The following is a 6,130-nucleotide window of genomic DNA, read 5'->3' on the forward strand; positions in this document are numbered from 1 at the left end:
ATCTTATACTCTTGTCACTGATGCACTTATTCTTGAGCTCTTCTACCAATTCTCACTACATCATTTGATCTTTTAACGCTCTTATAGTGACATTTATTCACCATATTCTATCTTATCCATATACTAACAAAACTAATCCATATAGCTTTTCCGATTCAAAACAATAAAGATCTATTATCACTATTCTAATATGATTTCAACTTTCTAAAATCAACCTTTAATCTTATAAGACACCTTATGAGGTTTTTGCTCTTCATCCTGCCTGGCCAGGGCAGGTGAATTACTATCACTATCAGATTTGTCAGCTATCGATTTACTTTACTTTGACAATTTCTATAATCAATTCCTACTATATCATATAAATCTTATTTTATTAGCAAGACAACATACTCCTTACACTATCAGATCAGAATATTTCACTTTTAGTTGGCATTTACACATTTTTAAACCTCATTTGACTTCGATTTAAGCCTAGAATCGGCTAAACCTTAGCTCTGATACCATTAAATGTAACACCCCCAACCCGTACCCTACCCGGATACGAGTCTGAGGTGTCACATTGACTTCCCAAAACATTTACTTTTACAAAATACCCAAGATTCAATTTGATATTTCTAATAAAACCATTTACTTTCTATGATATAAAACATATGGTTTTATAAAACTGATCAGAACGTATCTAATACAAATCTTTTAACTACATGCCAACTAGATTCTATATAAAAAAATACATGTTATTCATTTATGTTTTGATCTGACCTTTAGTAAGGAGAAACTAACATGTCTTGTTTCTCTTAGCTTCTCTTCCTGCTTTCCTGAACCTACGTGTGAAATACTCACACGCTAAGTCATAGACATAGTGAGACATATAAATCCATATGTAAATTATCAAATGCATGTACATATCATGTAATACAACGTCATACTTGTATACATACTTTTTCATGTAACAATTACATACACACATGCATGTCATCATTTATATTTCTTCATACTCTTATATGATTATCCTTTCTATCTCTTATTCATATGATCTCTTATTTTCATATTTTATATCTTATAACATGTTCTTACATCATCATATGAGTCATTGATATTCATTCATATATATATATTAACATATATTATGTACATCACATAACAAATGTCATAACCCATAACACACATTCTTTCTTGTAACACATACACACATTCACATATATCCTCATATAAAACATGTAACACATTTCTCATTACAACTCACATTTTATTGTTATCCTTTTTGGTTAGCCCATGCACACTAATAAGAATGTAAGGTATGTGAGTACATAGAGGTTGTGCACAATGTTGTCACCACAGCTCGTATAAATCTCACTAGGGGCACGTAGAATTTGTCCCGTAAGACCACTATGTCCCGAAGGACCACTGTATCCCGAAGGACCATTATGTCCCGAAGGACCATTATGTCCCGAAGGACCACTATGTCCCAAAGAACCACGTATACCCTCGACTCTTGGCATGCCAACTATAACTATAGCTCTCTTATTATATAACATGGGCATTATTATTCATCTTTTTACATATTCACGTAGGCACATAGTTCACTTTCACATAACATATTTCCATGTAATTCACATTCACTTATCACATAACTTTTCACTTTACTTGTATTCTTTTTCACATATCTCATAGTTATGATTCTTATCTCATAACACATGTTCACATATACATATTATTGCTTTCACATGGTCATGTATCTCATGTTAATTAATCATTTATATTCATATATCACCTTCATATCACATAATCTTATTTCATATAAACTTATATTCATATCTATTATCATCACAGAATCCTACATCTTATTATCACATAAATCATGGCTATAAAATTTATCACACAATATACATTCATATAAATCATATATACAGATGCAGTTAACTTCTAAATGCATATGTGTATATCCATCTACTCATAAACATCCTATGTAATATACTTGTATCTTTGTACTCATGTAATCTAATATCGAAATTAGACTCATCGCAAGTCTAAATTCCCTAACATAACATATACTTATTATCATGTACTCACCTGATCACCAATAACACTACCAAGCTCTTTCTCTTTCTTGCGTATCTTACTCTGACGACCTATCCGAACTTTACTTTCGATCGAATCTTAACTTGATAATCGTTCCGGAACTTGTTCGTGCTCGATATCTATATAATCGTAAATTGATAGGTATCAATATCCAATAGATATATTCTAACCTATCATTTCTTAGACCAAAAGAAATGTCTATTTCAATTTCCCCTTGAAGTGCATCGATGCATTCTACAGTGCATCGATGCATTCTTTAACATGTGCATCGATACACCTTGCCCAGAATTTGCATTTTAACCCCAAAATCATCAATTCTTCATTCAATTATTCTATTTTAAGCCCCTATTATGTCATTAAATTCAATTACCATTACTTAAACCAACTTATATCCATATAAACCATCTTTATCTTCCATATCTCATCATGATTCTTAAAATTTAAGAATCTTACTGTTGAAAACATTTTGATGTTTTGATATAACAAATTAAATTAAAAGAATTTTAATTTTGAAAATGATTTTTCTAAAGCATATTCGATATATTAAATCGAATATCAAAATATTACTCAAAGTATTTCAAAGTTCATTTTAAATCCTTACTCAAGTGTAAAATTAAGTTTTAATCTTAAAATAATTTCAAAACGATTTTACAAAATATTTTGAACCATTTCAAAACCAAAAATTCCAGATTGCTCAGAGGGAATCGATTCCCCCCAAGGGGGTACTGATTCCCCCCTGAATGGTTTGGCTCTAAGAATTCCAGTATGCTCGGAGGGAACCGATTCCCCCCCAGGGGGTACCGATTCCCCCCACTATTTAACGGTCGAAATATTTGAATTTTACACTTAGGGAACTGATTCCCCATGAGGGGTACCGATTCCCCCACGCTCCAAGCAGAAATATTAATTGTTTTCACACTTAAACGACTCCAAAAACTTCATTAATGGTCCCCAACATTCAGAAGTGATTCAAGGTGTATTTAAGCAAGCTTAGAAGCCATTGAAAAATAACAAGAAACATCAAGCAACTAGAATCAAGAGAGAATCAAAGAGAAAGCATCAAACCTCAAGTTTGAGCATTTCAAGCCTATTTTTCATTCAATATTCATTTTTCTTTCAAGAACACTTATTGTGCTCAATTGTATTTATTCTTGAGTGTTATTTCTTTGTTCTAGAATTGTGCAAACATATTTGCCTTGTGAGGTTTTTCTTGTGAGTTTGCAAATTTGTAATCTTCTCTTTGAGAAAAGAGTGTTCTCAAGAATTGGGGTATATTCTTGAGGGAGTTGTAAGGTTATCTCTTTGGCCTCAAAAGAAAGAACAAATTAGTGAATTTGTTGGAAAATCCTTAGTGTGGATAGCTAAGGTAGTGGACGTAGACTTTGGTTGATAAAGTCGAACCACTCTAAATCACTGTGCAATTACTTTCAATTTTCTGCAAAAGCTTCCATAAAATTTTAATTGCCAATTCACCCCCTCTTGGCCGATTTCGTCAATCGATTAACTCAATAATTGGCATCAGAGCCTAACTCATTTGAAGGTTTAATTGCCTCTTGAGTCGATTCGAGAAGAGTTATATCGATAATCAAAGTCATCAATGGCCTCCGCTTCAAACTTCGACTCCAGTCTCGATTCGATGCCCGTCAACAAGCCTCCTTTCTTCAATGGGGCTAACTATGCCTATTGGAAAAATAGGATGATGTACTTCATTCAAGCAAGTGACATGGGAGCATGGAATGTCGTAGAAGAAGGATACATCAAGCCTCTCACTCATTCAAGATTGTGGAGTGAAGGAGAGACAAAAATGTTCCAGCTCAACTCCAAAGCCATCCATATTATATTTTGTGCTCTTGGACCAAACTTCAAGTCACTCATGAAGGTACCGATGAGGTAAAGAAATCTAAAATTAGTATTCTAACGCATAGCTATGAAAATTTCAGGATGAAACCAAATGAAGATATCAAAGCTATGACGGATAGATTCTCAACGATTGTCAATGGTCTCAAATCATATGGAGAGATCATTTCAAATGAAAAGCTTGTGAGGAAGTTAGTTTACTCCCTTCCAAAATCCTGACAATCAAAGAAGACGGCAATCATCGAGTCTAAGGACCTAACGTCCTTAACTCTTGAAGAGCTAATCGGTTTACTCCTCACTCATGAAATAATGCTTGAAGATGAGGTGGACCTCGATAAGATTGAAGAGACACCAAAGGAGAAGGAGAAGAAGAAAAACATTGGAGTTACCCTCAAATCCACAAAAGATGAGAGTTATTCAGATGAAGATGACGAGAAAATGGCATTATTTACCAAACGGTTCAGAAAAATGATGAGACCTTACCGAGGAAGAAAATTCAAACGAAATGAAGGCCTCAAAAATGAATCAAAAGAGAATGACCCAATCATTTGCTATGAATGCAAAAAGTCGGGGCATGTCAAATATGATTACCCACAATTGAAGAGAAAGGGTCAATCAAAGAATAAGCACAAGGCTCATGTGGCTACATGGAGCGATAAAGAAGGTTTCGATGAATAGGAACAAGAAGTAGCAAACTTGTGCTTGATGGCATTCGGGGAAGATTCTAAGGTAACCTCTAACTCATCTGATTTTGATGATTTATCCTATGATGAGTTATTAGAGGAATATAATGGGTTGGCTTCGGATTATGAGAAATTGTTTTTAAAATATAAAAATGATATTTCAAAATTGAAAAATGAAAATAAACTCATATCCAAAACCAACAACGATCTTGAAAGTAAAATCAAAGATTTGCAAATCAAACTAGAAGAGTTTGAAAAGAAAATTTTAGATTTGCAAAATTTACTTTCAAAGGTCAATGATGATCATCAAAAGAAAATTGATGATCTTAAAGCTTCTTTTGATAAAGTTGGAACAAAACGTTTTGAAAATGGAGAAAATTCAAAATCCAACTTTGTTAGAAAAAGTTTTAAAAACTACAATCATAGAAGTCCCCAAAGAACCTCTAATGGAAAAATCGTTAGAAGTATATGGGTTCCTAAAGAGCTCATTACTACTAAAGATAAGGATATCCTACACAAATGGATACCTAAGGGGACTAGGATTTTGGAAACTAATGAATATGGACCCAAAAGAATTTGGGTACCAAAAATAAAAAATTAATCTATGTTTATAGGAAAAGGAGCATTGCTACAAGGCACGAGAAACAAATCTAAATTCATGGTACCTTGATAGTGGATGCTCGAGACACATGACCGGGGATAAAAATCGGTTCATAGAGCTTAACGCCAAAAATGGAGGAGAAGTGACTTTTGGTGATGATTCAAAATGTCACATTGAAGGTATAGGTACAATAGGTAATAACTCTTCCATACAAATTAAAAATGTGTTATATGTGAATGGATTAAAGCATAATCTCTTGAGTATTAGTCAAATATGTGATAAGGGATTCAATGTCATATTTGAAACTAATGGTTGTAAAGTCATTGACATTGCATCTAATAGGATTATGCTTGTTGGTCATAGAATAGGAAACATATACATGGTGCATTTAGACTCTATATAAATGACTAATTTATGCCTAGTTGCAAAGGATGAGCATGATAGTTGGTTATGGCATAGGAGACTAGGACATGCTATCATGAGTGTTTTGCAACGGTTAGTTCAAGGAGAATTGGTTCGAGGGCTGCCTAAACTAAAATTTGATAATGATAAAATCTGTGATGCTTGTGCTAAAGGAAAACAAAAGCGATTTTCTTTTAAATCCATTAATGATGTGTCAACTAGTAGAGTATTACAATTGATCCATATAGATCTTTTTGGGCCAACTAGGACTACTAGCTTGGGTGGAAAACAATATGCATTTGTCTTGGTAGATGACTATTCTAGATATACTTGGGTTCTATTATTAAGTACTAAAGATGAAGCATTAGAAAATTTCATCACATTTTCAAAAGTAATCCAAAACGAAAAAGGTTACTCTATCACTAGTGTTAGAAGTGATCATGGCACTGAATTTGAAAATCTTGGATTTAATGAGTTTTGTAATTCTAATGGTATTAGCCATAATTTT

Source organism: Hibiscus syriacus, unplaced genomic scaffold, assembly GCF_006381635.1.
Source record: "Hibiscus syriacus cultivar Baekdansim isolate YM2019G1 unplaced genomic scaffold, ASM638163v2 tig00116962_pilon, whole genome shotgun sequence".
NCBI classification, from domain to species: domain Eukaryota; kingdom Viridiplantae; phylum Streptophyta; class Magnoliopsida; order Malvales; family Malvaceae; genus Hibiscus; species Hibiscus syriacus.